At 47.9% G+C, this 14,665-nt stretch overlaps 1 pseudogene; it reads left to right on the forward strand.

Annotated features, from left to right (window-relative positions):
* Positions 1-6,673: 6,673 nt before the first annotated feature.
* LOC136524785 (kinesin-like protein KIN-5A) lies at positions 6,674-8,489 on the forward strand (annotated as a pseudogene).
* Positions 8,490-14,665: the final 6,176 nt, after the last annotated feature.

Raw genomic sequence — 14,665 nt, forward strand, 5'->3', positions numbered from 1 at the left:
GGCCTCTACGAGTTCCTTGTGATGCCATTCGGGCTATGCAACGCCCCCGCCACATTTCAGGCGCTCATGAACGACATTCTGCGCGTCTTCCTCCGTCGGTTTGTCCTTGTGTTTTTTGATGACATACTCATCTACAGCTCCACTTGGGCGGACCACTTGCGCCATCTTCGAGCCGTCCTCCTCGTCCTGCGGCAGCACCGGCTCTTCGTCAAGCGCTCTAAGTGCGCGTTCGCCGTCGACTCCATCTCCTACCTGGGGCACATCATTAGTGCAGCGGGCGTCGCCATGGACCCTTCAAAGGTACAGACGGTCATGGATTGGCCGCAACCGCGGTCGGCGCGCGCGGTCCGGGGCTTCCTCGGCCTTGCAGGCTACTACCGCAAGTTCGTCCACGACTACGGCATCATCGCCGCGCCCCTCACGGCGCTCACTAAGAAGGGACGGGTTCAGCTGGTCCGAGGAGGCCGCCGTAGTGTTCCAGGCACTCAAGCAGGCCGTCACCTCCGCCCTAGTCCTCGCCCTGCCGGACTTCGACAAGCCGTTCGTCGTTGAGTGTGACGCCTCCACGTACGGGTTCGGCGCGGTGCTCCTCCAGGACAAGCACCCGCTGGCCTTCTTCAGCCGGCCTGTGGCACCTCGTCACCGCGCTCTCGCTGCCTACGAGCGGGAATTGATCGGCCTCGTCCTCGCCATTCGTCATTGGCGGCCGTACCTTTGGGGGCGCCGGTTCGTGGTGCGCACCGATCACTTCAGCCTCAAGTATCTCCTCGACCAGCGCCTGGCGACCATCCCACAACACCACTGGGTGGGCAAGCTCCTCAGCTTCGACTTCAGCATGGAGTACAAGCCGGGCGCTTCCAACACGGTGGCGGACGCACTGTCTCGCCGCGACACCGAAGAGGGAGCGGTGTTGGCTGTCTCAGCACCCCGCTTCGACTACATCAGCCGTCTCCGCCAGGCCCAGTCCACGGACCCCGCACTAGTCACCATCCGTGACGCGGTCCTGGCTGGTTCCCGTGGCGCGCCGTGGGGGCTGCGCGACGGCATGGTCACGTTCGGCTCCAGACTCTACGTCCCGCCGTCCTCCCCGCTGCTTCATGAGGTGCTGGCTGCCGTACACGCAGACGGCCACGAGGGGGTGCAGCGCACGTTGCACCGGCTCCGCCGCGACTTCCACTTCCCCGACATGCGTCGCGTGGTGCAGGACTTCGTACGTGCTTGTGACACGTGCCAGCGGTACAAGTCTGAACACCTCCATCCTGCCGGCCTCCTCCTACCCCTGTCGGTGCCCACGGCGGTCTGGAGTGACCTCGGCCTGGACTTCGTGGAGGCCCTCCCCCGTGTGGGTGGGAAGTCGGTGATCCTAACGGTGGTGGACCGCTTTAGCAAGTATTGTCATTTCATTCCGTTGGCTCACCCCTACACTGCAGAGTCCGTGGCGCAGGCGTTCTTCGCGGACATTGTGCGCCTCCATGGCGTTCCCCAGTCCTTGGTGTCAGACCGGGACGTCGTGTTCACCTCAACATTCTGGAAGGAACTTATGCGGCTCATGGGCACCAAATTGCACATGACGACTGCCTTTCATCCGCAGTCCGACGGACAATCTGAGGCGGCCAACCGAGTTATCGTCATGTACCTACGTTGCTTCACCGGTGATCGTCCCCGGCAATGGGTTCGCTGGCTCCCGTGGGCAGAGTACCTCTACAACACCGCCTACCAGACGTCGTTGCGGGACACGCCCTTCAGGGTGGTCTACGGCCACGACCCGCCTACCATCCGGTCTTATGAACCGGGTGAGACTCGCGTGGCGGCCGTCGCCCGGACCATGGCGGACAGGGAGGAGTTCCTGGCTGATGTACGCTACCGCCTGGAGCAAGCGCATGCCGTCCAAAAGAAGTATTACGACAAGCTGCACCGCCCCGTCACTTATGCAGCAGGCGACCTGGTGCTTCTTCGCCTCCGTCATCGTGCACCGGCCTCCTTGCCCCAGGTCAGCAAAGGCAAATTGAAGCCCCGTTTCTACGGACCGTACCGCATCGTCGAGCTCATCAACCCTGTCGCCGTTCGCCTCGAGCTTCCTCCGCGTGCCAAGCTGCATGATGTGTTTCATGTGGGCCTCCTCAAGAAATTTGTTGGCCCGGTACCAGCTGCTCCTCCTACCTTGCTGGACATTCATCATGGAGCCGTCCAACCGGAGCCAGAGCTCGTCGTGCGGTCACGCCTCGCTTGTGGCGTTCAACAAGTGCTAGTCCAGTGGAAGGGTGAAACAACGACTTCTGCGACATCGGAGGACCTCGACACCTTCCAGGAGCGCTACCCAGCGTTCCAGCTCGAGGACGAGCTGGCTCTCGAGGGGGGGGGAGATGTCATGTGGGGCCAGAAGTACTCAAGGCGCCGGCGCGCCAGGGATGTGCGGCAAGCGGCAGAGCGCGCTGACCGCGCGTGTGCGCGGGAGAACCGGGCCGAGCCAGCCATCAGTGGTTAAGAGGAAGGATAGGATTAGTTGCTGTTTTTGATCCATAATTCTAGGAGCACATGGCGCTAGTTTGTTTTGGGCCTGAGGCCATTAATATTGTATTCGGTGACAACCGGAAGGATTAAGCAAGAAGTTATTCCCTAAACCTATCTCTCTCTCTACTCAATTAAGCCTGTGGCGGAGGGGAAAAACCTCGCCGGAGAAGACGGATCGCGGCTACGAATTACGTAGTCGAGGTCCAGCTACCCAAGGGTTTGAGGCTCTTGACATACAGTTTGGTAAAATAACCCTAACCCACACAAATTGGTATAGAGGGAGTAATTTGGAACCTTCATCCACTGGCACACTATGAGAAATCAACAAATCAAAATTTTACAGGATCAACCCAAGTTCATATCTTGGATTTTGACATTTTATAAGAAAATTCAATAACCCAACCAAACCTGACATCCAGTTCAGGTCTGTTCTTCTACAGAACAAACACACCAATTTAGCTTATAGAAATTAGAACCTTGTGATGGTACACCTCCTGGTGGAGAAACATAATTTCAGTTTCTTACATAATTTCATCACCCGGTCGCTGAGATCAGGCGACCTAGGTGGAGAAAAGGAGGAGACGAGAACCAATCAACCAAATTTGCTGGACAATCCCCACTCTAATTTATTCTTTCCAGCTTCGTCTAGATACAGAGAGCGAGGGCAAGAGAGGAGATGGGACTTTACCTCGTCGTCCACGCAGTCACCGGAGGGACCGCGACCGGTGGCTGCCGCTACTATCGCCAACGAGCACCTCACACGGGAGCAGGGCACCGCCGCCAGGGGTGGGGCCGAAGCTGGGCGGTCGCGACCATCTAGCCCAAGCAAGTAGGGTTTCCTGTAGCACACAAGCACACGAGGAGCAGAGGGAGAGGGCAGAGCGGACGGATCGAGCGAGGTCAGAACCGCGCCGACCGTCTGCAGGAGCTCGCGCGGACGGGTGAAGCGGCCGCAGCCGGCGTCGGTGCCCGCCCGCACCGCACCGGTGCAGGGCGTGGGTTGTGCCGCCGGTCCCCGCTCGTCCGGGGGGTCGACGGAAGGGAGGGGGCCGCTCGCAGCTCGCGACCATCGCCGTCTCGGGAGGAAAGGAGAGAGATGAGGAGGGGAGAGAGAGAAACGAAGGGGAGGCAGGTGAGAGGCCGTGAGACCGTCTCCAACGACGAAGACCTAAACGTGAGACCTATTCGGTAGAATGGGTCACGCACAGTAGAATGGATAGGCAGACAAAACTCCCGTTTTCCAACCGAGGACGCAACCGAGGACGCAAACCTCCACCCCGGCGAGCTCGGCCCCGGCGCACTCCGCCCCGGCGAGCTCGGCCCCGGCGCGCTCCGCCCCGGCGCGGGCGAGCTTGGCCCCGGCGCGCTCCGTCCCGGCGCGGGCGAGCTCCGCCCCGGCGAGCTCGGCCCCGGCGCGGGCGAGCTCCGCCCCGACGACGGTCGTCCCCGAGCTCCGCCCCGGCTCCGGTCGTCCCCGAGCTCGTGGTGGTGGGACCCGCCGAAGGAGACGCAAGCGCGGGCGAGCTCGGCCCCGGCGCGCTCCGCCCCGGCGCGGGCGAGCTCCGCCCCGGCGAGCTCGGCCCCGGCGCGCTCCGCCCCGGCGCGGGCGAGCTCCGCCCCGGCGCGCTCCGTCCCGGCGCGGGCGAGCTCGGCCCTGGCGACGGTCGTCCCCGAGCTCCGCCCCTGCTCCGGTCGTCCCCGAGCTCGTGGTGGTGGGACCCGCCGGAGGAGACGCAAAGGAACGAGAGAGGACGCAAATTTGCGTCCCGTGTTTCGTCGGAGGCAAAATGGCTGCCGTGTTTGGGTAGTCCGTTGGAGGATGATTTTTCTACGTAAAAGCACTGTGCGCTACCTAAAATGCGGATGGGTCGTGGTTTGGGTAGTCTGTTGGAGACAGTCTGAGGGAGATATTTTCCTGCGTGGACAGTTGCCATGCTACAGTAAAGTGGCGAAGGGGTAAAATTAGACCGATGCTGTAAATTTTTTTTTGCTGACGTAGATCGGCTGGAAACCTCCCGAGGCTAGGCGCCTTAATAAGAAGAGAAGAGATATATACATTACATATATGTATTTAAAAAAAAATCAAAATGACTTGCAATTTGAAGCGAGGATGGTATTTCCTGCAATTTTGAGAGAGGATAGTATTTCCTTTTGCTATTATATCACCTACTTCTAGGTATATTATCTACTCGTTTATCTAGATATGAGACTGTTCCTATAAAAAAAGATATGAGATTGTTTAATCCTTGCAACCTCATACATCCGCACCCACGTGTTTCGACTTTCAACCTCGGCCCACTTTATCATTATATTATTCTTTCACTACAGGAAACCGGAAGTGTCAACCTTTTTTATGTTTATTATAAACCGATAGGATAATTACAATTGTCTTGACAATTCCTAAAAAACACACCAAAAAAATAAAAATTATCTTAATGATTTTTGAAAAAAAAACACATAGGAAAATTAAATAGCCGACAAGAAAAAGTCCTAATTAACCTGCTAGTGCATATAAGCGACAGGATAATTAATTATCTTGTCGGTTTACTAATAACACACATAGAAATTGTGCATTGTTTTGTTGGTTTAAATATTTTCTTGTCCGTTATGGGGATAAGGCACAGGGAAACTAATCATAAAATAATTCTAATAAAACCTAAAAAGGTCCGAAAAAAATCTAAAACATTGCTTGGAATCATATTTTGAGTTTATATGCTTGCTGTTAAACAATTTTGATAAAGATATATTGTACAATGTTCACAAAATGGATACCCCTCCAACATAGTTCAATGTAACTCAAGTCAAACTTTAAAGTTTGCATACCTCACACAAATTGATCTCGTATGCACTTCAAATAATGAAAAACCTTACATTCACCACAAGTTAAGGAAATTTCTGAAATTCAAAAAGTAGTTCACTATTTTTTATAGTTTAAATCAATTTCTATGTACCAAGTGAGACAAATTAGTTAAGTACGGAAAGAATGGAAAAATAGTTAATAAAAAGCTAAGCTCACACATTTTCCTATGATTTATGTGTCTACGCTTATTTTAGTTTCATCTTTTAAATTCATATAAAATAGTAAGTTGACTTTATTGTTTCAGATGCCCTTATACTAGTTAGAGCAAGCCTATTACCGCAGCGTGTTGCCATACATGTCAAAAAGTTTTGCCGAACAAGCTCTCTCAAGAAAAGAGGAAGTTTTGCTGAACAAAATGACAATGGAAAAGAGAAACGATGTTGCTTGGCAGTTCTCTAGTGCCGCAGAGCTGATCACCCACGTATTTCCATATAAAAAAGTTGTTATCTTTGGGAGGGTAGGAAAGAGAGTACATAATGGATGAATCTAGTAAGAATTATATATTAAATTAGTTGTAGGCAAGAAGGCGGCTATCGTTATATGGTTAACACTTATCTCAACTATTGGACTTTCCTTTAACAAAGGCAACTGACGAGATGTAGAAATTTCCTTGAAAGTTTTTGATAAAGTACCGGTAGGAAAGGACCGAAAGAACTAGGCATTTATTGTCAATTGTGTAACCTTTATGAGTAGCTGCTTTGGAATGGAAAGGAAAATTAAGAAATAAAGACGGTCACAACCCACAAGGTTTTCCATTTGGAGAAATAGGGAGAGAGAAATGAAAGCAAGCGGAATGAAAAGTGTTAGTAATAGAAAAATTGATGTAGCATGTAGCGGCAAGATTACACTAAGGTAGGCAATTAGTAAGAAGCATACTTTGCACAAATAATTGGAACAATGGATAACTGAGTATGGTACATTTATTTATTAATTAATTTATTTATAGTATTATTTATACATGTAGTATAATTTAATGTGACCCCAAAAAAAAGAAGCTCTCTCTCCCTCTGCGTGCAACGGTCGGAGAATTTAAATGCAAGGCAATGCAACCCAAAGTGGGCCCCAATGCCCCGTGAGTTCCGTTCCGTTGGAATCCGAGGCTATGGTGCGGGGCCCAAGAGGCAAGTTTTTGGTGCCGCGTGCGTGCCGACGCCCGGCGGCCAGGGCATTCTTCGTTTCGGTTCTCCGATTCAAAATCCAAATCAAACAAACTTGGCGGATCCCCATTTGCCATTTCCCCTCGTCACCTCCTCCGCTCCTCTCCGTCTCCTCCTGCGTTCCATTTCAATTCATCCATCATCCATGGAGGCCTCCACCCCCACCCCCACCCCTCGCCGAGGCGGAGCCCCCGCCGACTACACCGCCATGTCCCCCTCCTTCTCCCACACGCCCAGGAGCGGCGCCTCTTCCTCCGCCCACAAACAGCAGGCACCGGGATCGCGGCCCCCTCGTCTTCAATGGCAACAGTAACAGCAGCATCAACGCTACCCAGCAGGCCGCACAGCAGCAGCTAACCTCCACCCCCACCACCTCCAACTCCAAGGGGTCCGAATCCGGAGGCGTTAACGTCCAGGTCCTCCTCAGATGCAGGTACATCAATTATTTTATTTACTCCCATATAAGTGAAGTAATACCCATTGCTCCATTGCTTGGCTTGCTATTTGCTAATTACAGTACGTATGTTGTATGCAACTAGTTATTATTTATATGTACTCTGCTTATCTAGTAGTACTCCTATATGTTTTTCCTATATATACATGTCAGTCACTGTCTGATCGATCCACCAATGGAACACCACACTTCCACTGTACCATTAGTTTCACTCACCACTCATCAATTCATCCTCACTGCATCCTATTTCTTCCCATTCCTTTCCTTTCCTTTCCTTTCCTTGTATGTGTAGGCCATTGAGCGAGGAGGAGCGCCGCGTCGGCACTCCCGTGGTGGTCACTTGCAATGACCAGAGACGGGAGGTTTTCGTTGCCCAGAACATAGCTAACAAGAACATTGATCGCACCTTTGCATTCGACAAGGTAACTCATGCCAACTATTTTATTTCCCTTTACCACTTCCACTTGTTGTTCACTGCCACATGACACCCAGACATTCACTTGATTGATTCATCACTCACTAACCAATGGAAACACGCAAGTGTTTGGACCAAAATCCCAACAGCAGGATATCTTCAACCATGCTGTTGTGCCACTTGTCAGAGAGGTTTTGGACGGCTACAATTGCACAATATTTGCATATGGCCAGACTGGAACTGGCAAAACATACACAATGGAGGGAGGAGGTGGCAAAACACAGGTAGATTTTTATTTTGTACATATTCACATGCTACAAATATTTATGAATTCTGATACAGTTAGTTTGCTCCTTTAACTGAGGTCATAACTCCATTCCATCTACATTTCTGTAGAACGGTGACCTTCCATCTGATGCTGGTGTCATTCCAAGGGCTGTTAAGCGCATATTTGACATCCTGGAGGCACAGAGTGCAGAGTACAGCATGAAGGTTTCTTTTCTTGAGCTGTACAATGAGGAGCTCACTGATCTTCTAGCTCCAGAGGAATCTAAATTCTCTGATGACAAGTCCAAGAAGCCTATGGCACTCATGGAGGATGGCAAGGGAGGAGTCTTTGTTAGAGGGCTCGAGGAAGAGCTAGTTTCTTCAGCTGCCGAGATCTACAGGATACTAGAGAGAGGCTCTGCAAAGAGAAAAACTGCTGAAACTCTTCTCAACAAGCAAAGCAGTCGCTCACACTCTATTTTCTCTATCACCATCCATATTAAGGAATGCACACCTGAGGGTGAGGAAATGATCAAGTGTGGAAAGCTTAATCTCGTTGACCTTGCTGGCTCTGAAAACATATCTAGGTCCGGTGCTAGAGACGTAAGTTTTTTTTTTGGAGCTCCTGTTTCCTTTTCCATTCATCACTAAATACCATGATCAAGCTGCACAAGTGAAGAATGCTTACATAGTTGCCATCTGTTTTTATAGGGGCGAGCTCGCGAAGCAGGAGAAATTAACAAGAGTCTGCTTACACTTGGGCGTGTCATTAATACTCTTGTTGAGCACTCTGGACACATACCATACAGGTCAATCAAACACTAGCTGTTCAGACTGTTCATCGAGGCTGTTCAGGCATCTGAAATTTGGCTGTGAAATTTTTGCATTTTGGTCCCTTTTGAAAACATTTTTTACAAAAAGACCTATGCCAAAACGTTTGCTGAAAATAGACCATTTTTAGGTGTCTTAGAACATGACGCCAAGGTATGAGGGTCGGCGTCGACTGACACGACGTTGAGGTGTTGCCACGTCACGGACGACCCCGGTTGACGGCGACACGGTGGCGCATGGGGTCCAACATGTCGGCGTTGTGTCAGCCAATGCCACAGGCCCAACCTCGGCACGGTGGGACTACACGCCGAGCTATTGGCACCATCCGGAGCGCGGCCTAGGTGGCCCAACAACGCTTCATGGCCCAATAGCTCGGCGCGGGGGTCACTTAATGTCGAGCCACCAGACTCGGCGCGGCCCAACTCAACGCCGAGGTCTGGACTCTTGAAGCCACACCACGGCCCCCTTCTTCTTCCTCCCTCCATTCTGAAAGCGCCATGTGGGGGTCACTTAACGCCGAGCCACCAGACTCGGCGTGGCCCAACTCAACATCGAGGTCTGGACTCTTGAAGCCACGCCGCGGCCCCCTTCTTCTTCCTCCCTACATTCTGAAAGCGCCATGTGGAATCATGGGTGTATGGTGTTTTGGTATATGTGTATTTGCATTTGCAAAATGTATAGCTTAGGTTGATTGAATGCATTGTTGTTTAACTGTTTTATGTGCTGAATATGTTAGGTTAGTTTGGTTTCTAGTTATTTTGGTCATTAGGGTTCTTTGTTTATTGTAGGTGTCATTAGGGTTAGTTATTTGTTGGTCATTAGGGTTAGTATGTATTTTAGTTATTTGTTGGTCATTAGATTTCAATTTTTTATGAATAGAAATGATTATGTTGTTGGGGTTGAAAGAGATGAAATGATATATTTTAGTTTCTACTTATTGGATTGAAACTCGCATGATATATTGATATGTGACACTACTTATTGTGTGATGGCTGTAGATGGATAAATTAGTGAGGTTGCATCATGGAGGCCGTATTGTTAGGACAAGAGATGATAGTTTAGAATTTCTGGACATGTGTGAGGAGTTGTTGATTTTTTCTGAAACACCATCTTTGACCCAGTTAGTGGAGCGAGTGAAGGTTAAGTTAGGCTGGAATGAAGGAGACGTGCATGTTCAGTTTGAAGGTGTCATAGATGTTGGGTCATCGAAGGGTCCTCGGATCAAGCGGTTGCTCAAAATTACAAGTGAGTCTGAATGGAATGATTACAAGGCAGTTATATTGGCCTTAGAAGTGCGATCTTTGGATTTAGTAGTAAGTAAGGAGTCCGGCTTAGGAAATGATAACTTCAAAGCATGCCCATCTTCCCCCGCTCACATAGGTTATGGTACTTTGTCTGAAGAAGAAATACTTGTCACACAAATAGGCTACGGTGGTGGTGAAGTGTTTGGATCGCTCGAGCATGATGGAGGTTGGTTTGAGGGCGGTGGAGACGAGGAGGAGAATGTGGTTGCCGATGGTGAGGGCAATCATGATAGTGATGAAGAGGATGTTGATTATGTAATTGGTGATGCAGAAGAAGGTTTGGACGACGCTAGCAGAGACTTTTCTATTGAGGATGAGCTTAGCGACGAAGATGATCTTAGTGGTGAAGAAGACTTTGGTGATGCTAGGGCTATGAACCGTTTTGACATGGAGATAGCTAGAGATGATGAATCCTTCGTAGAGGAGATAGCCGAAGACTCTAATGACGATCGCCCTGTTTATTCGTCTCAATTTTAGGGAAATAGAGATATTGTCTAGGGTCTTGCCTTGAAGAGATCCACTAGTTGGTGATTTTGAGGACCTTAGCCATGGTCACAGGGCAGTAGCTGATGGTGGGCCAAGTGATACAACAGTGTCTGATGTTAGCGGTTGCCTCATCATACGGAAGGGTATATTGTTTGCTACCATGGATGAGTTGAAAACATGGTTGCAAGAGTACTCCATTGTACACAACCGATCTTTTAGGGTCATCAATTCATTCAAAGAGAAGAGGTACATTGTTGCTTGTGAAGAACAACAGTGTGGTTGGAGAGTATGTGCTAGGAAGACGAAGGCAGGCAAATGGAAGATTACCTCAATGAAGCAACCACATGTTTGTGCCACTGTTGAGGCAGAAGAGAACCATCTGCAGCTCAATTCTAGGTTCATTACAAGGCAGTTATGCCCCGTGGTGAAGCATATGCCAACCATTACGGTGTTTGTGTTGGTTGAGATCATCTTCCAATGGTACAATTACTATGTCAAGTATGGAAAAGCATGGAGGGCAAAGCAGCGTGCACTGGAAATAATTTTTGGAAATTGGGAAGAAGCTTATGAGCGTCTCCCTATAATGTTGAACGCAATTGTTGACACAAAATGTGACACACTGTGCCTCACACACATCAAGCCGGAAAGCGTGGCTTCAATAGGGTCCTTGGGTGCTTCGTGATCCAGAAACGTGCCAGTCAGTTTGACCTAAAAAAACTGACAAGGGATAAAACAGTTAAATGCCAAACCGGAACATGTCGGGTGAGACCAGACAGTTCCATATATACGGCCCTGAAGCCACTTACAACGACATACAGCTATAGGAAGCTGTCTGCCAACAAGTTTATAAACCATTCAGCTAATCGTAAGATGAGCACATGTAAAGATCCGACTGCCGAATGCATGTGCATGGGAAGACATATTTGAACAAGTGAAATTAATTATGAGTTAATGCATAACCAAGCTCAGCAGTTCAGCCGAGTTGGGGTCCATGAAGAAGGAACATGCAAATAAACACGATTAAACTAATCTAAAACCTGCATCTGCCGCACGACACCTAGTTTCGTTAAAGCTTAAACGTAATAAACACGCATGAACCCACGACATGTGATAATCTAGATTAAAATAATTCAGCCATTATGAGCATGTTATCTATTTGTAAAGGTAATATGAAAAGCAATGATCATTGAAGCACGAATAAAACCATAAGAGAGGGCCGAACAATATCAATCTAGATTGGGCAGAAGTGTGTTACAAATATATAGAATATTTAAAATATGTAACACAGGATAACTTAATGAATCTATTTAGATTTTGCCATATCTAATAGAGCCGATAACTGTCTTGCTTTTACTAAGCATATTGAGCAAACGCCTGCCGCACGGTATCTACTCATAAACAAAGCATAAGCAAAGACTTCTTGATTGTCAAGCAAAGATCCGCCGCACGATCATTGAAAACAAACAAGACTACTTGCATCACGTCTAAATCCACCGCATGATACTAAACATGATAACAAGGTTGTCGGAACTTACGGAGGTCGACGGATCGATGACTCCTCTCAAAGAACTCGACGACACGATAAAAGGACTCGAAAGTTGGCACGGGGCCGGTTGTATTGATTTGGTTGTGAACCCCCATTACAATGGTCGAGGGCCAATATTTATACCCTAGACAAAACACGAGTCCTAAAAGACTACGATTTATAAAGGAAATCTTAAATAAACTTGGAAACTACGATTCCTTGCCCTAAACTCTCAGAGTCCTTTATTATTACAATTTCCATCTTTTCGATCGGCTTTGCCTGCCATCTTCTGCTTTCCCAAATGGAGTCACCACCTTCTGAAGCAACCGACTGCACAAGCATTTAGCCGACCGCTCATTTTGTTTGCCAAATATCCTTCTTCCCGCATGCGGGTCCACCTGTCATCCTCTAGAGTCGACCAAAATCCAGTGTTAACACATGCCCCCCTCAATTTCGGGATAAAAGTTATTTTATTCTGAAATTGACCACAAGCTCCTTCTTCCTCCTAGGTCAGCACCGTTCAACACCGCAGCCGCTGTCCAAAATTCAAGCTTTCAGCGCAACCTTGGACCCACTTCGAATCTTCAATGGTGACCCAGGATGAAATTCCAGAGGTAAACTTCACTTATATTCGGCAATTTCCACTCAATCTTCCTGTTCTTCTTTTGGCTTATTCCTCTTTGATTTCAATCACCCTTTAAAGGAATACAAGAATCAGATTTTGATCCCCTATGCTGCCAACCCCGATTCCTATTTCCTCGGCCCAATGGGAAATCCTGACCCTTTTGAAATTATTGAGAAGGAAACCCAAAGAATCCCTTTCAAATCTGGGATCACCTTGCCAAACCGATGGCCAAACACGTTTAAGAATTGGCCATTTCCCCCAATCGTTGGATGGCAGAATTGGTATAGGAGAATGCTGGAGAAAAGCAGCAGCCACTGGGAAAGTCAAGACATCAGTCATTGTCTGGAATTATCCTTAGCAGAAACACCCAGAAATGATTCCCTTTTGATAGCAGCTTCCCATTTTTGGTCTAACACCATTAATGCCTTCATTTTTGGCCATGGTATGATGATCATCACTCTAGCCGACGTGTTCATGATGACTGGCTTGAACATGTCACTACCAGTATACCCTTATAAGTATAAGAGCAAAAGTAATCAAAGAGCCATCAGCTCTGGATGTGGATGGGTCAAATACATCCAGAACTACATGAATGCATCTAGCACCATCTCTGACAAAGAATTGAAAGCCTTCATGAATATGTGGCTATGCAGATTCATCTTCTGTGGAAAATCCAATGAACCAACCTTGAATCACATGGTGATGGCTGAAGACTTAGCTGCAGGCACTCAGATCCCACTAGGCAAATATCTCTTAGGGTCTGTTTATCATATGATGCATCAGATTACTCTTCAGATGCGCCAAGGTGGAGAAATCTCTTGTGTGAATGGTCCCTGGTGGCTAATCCAAATGTGGCTCTAGCTATACATGCATCAGATAACCTCTGTGAGCCTCTTCAATCTAAGTTTTCCTTCAGTTAACTATGCTAAAGGCAGTACAACAAAGGTTAAGGCTTGTCAGCCTTATGGGGAAGCAATATCATCTATCAGCATTGACATAGACATTGGTCATTTCTTCAAGCTATTTTTCAAAGGATTCGGCAATGTGCTCTGGTTTCCTTACAGAGAAAATGAAAATTTGACCTTGCCCTGCAAGTTTAGCTATGAAATTGGTTGTTTAGGTCAAGAATCCACGGAGATCTTCAACTCCTTTATCAAACCTTGCACTCTGCCAGCCGAATTTCATCATGGGAGGTTAGTGCAGTCCACCTATGAATTCTACTATCCAAATATGGTGGCCAGACAATTAGGATGTGGCCAGTTGCCCCCAAGATTCCTCTTCTCAACAATCATAAAGTCAAGGGAAGTAATAACAGAAAGAATGGAAGCCAAGAAAATCTTTGAATTAGGATGGGAATTGCCAACATATGAACCATCTCCATTTGGGCTAATAGATGTTGCTCATCCCTTCTTTGTCTCTTGGTGGCAAGAATGGCATGCTCATATCTTCAATATATCAGTTCATCCTTTATGCAAAAACTTGCAGCCCGATTTTACTTCTGATAGTGAGGTAATTTCATTATGCTCATCATTTCCTGCTCTTGAATTCACTTCTTATTTTAACATCTGGTTATGCACAGGATCTTGAGTCTACTCCCCCAACCAAAGCAATCCAGTACTATTCGGCTGGTCCCAAGCCTGCTCTGGGATTTGATGCTCCAAAATTAAAGGAATTCATGAAAACTCCTGCAACTTTGGATTCAGTACCTTTAAAGGCACTCATGAGAACTCATGCTACTTCAGCTTTTATTCTCTATCAGGTTAACAACCCCACTTAGCAGTAAACTTAACCACCTCTACATTCATTACTTCCATTGCAGCCATAAGTTGAAATTCCCAGACTAGGCAATACCTCAGCACCTGTAAAACCAATCCCTGAAGTTTCTACCGAAAATGAAGAAATCCATGACAGTGAAGCTTCAGAGACTCATGAAGCTGAAGGTTCAAAGGCTCATAAATCTGATAAGACTATAGGTAACATCGTTCAACCAATTCTCATTTTTCTCCCCTTTTTTTTAAATAACATCTATCCCTTATGCTCATTATCATTTACTTTATTGAGAATAGATGAAATCTTAGATGAACTGGTAAGGGAAACTTCTCCTGATCAAGCTCCAAACCCGTCCCTTCTGAACCTTCAGCCAAGTCCTCCAGCAAGCCAGGGTATAACCCATCCTGATGATCAATCAGTTCAGCAGGTAATGCCTTGTCTTACACTATATTTTAGCAAA

This window comes from Miscanthus floridulus, chromosome 18 (assembly GCF_019320115.1).
Source record: "Miscanthus floridulus cultivar M001 chromosome 18, ASM1932011v1, whole genome shotgun sequence".
NCBI classification, from domain to species: domain Eukaryota; kingdom Viridiplantae; phylum Streptophyta; class Magnoliopsida; order Poales; family Poaceae; genus Miscanthus; species Miscanthus floridulus.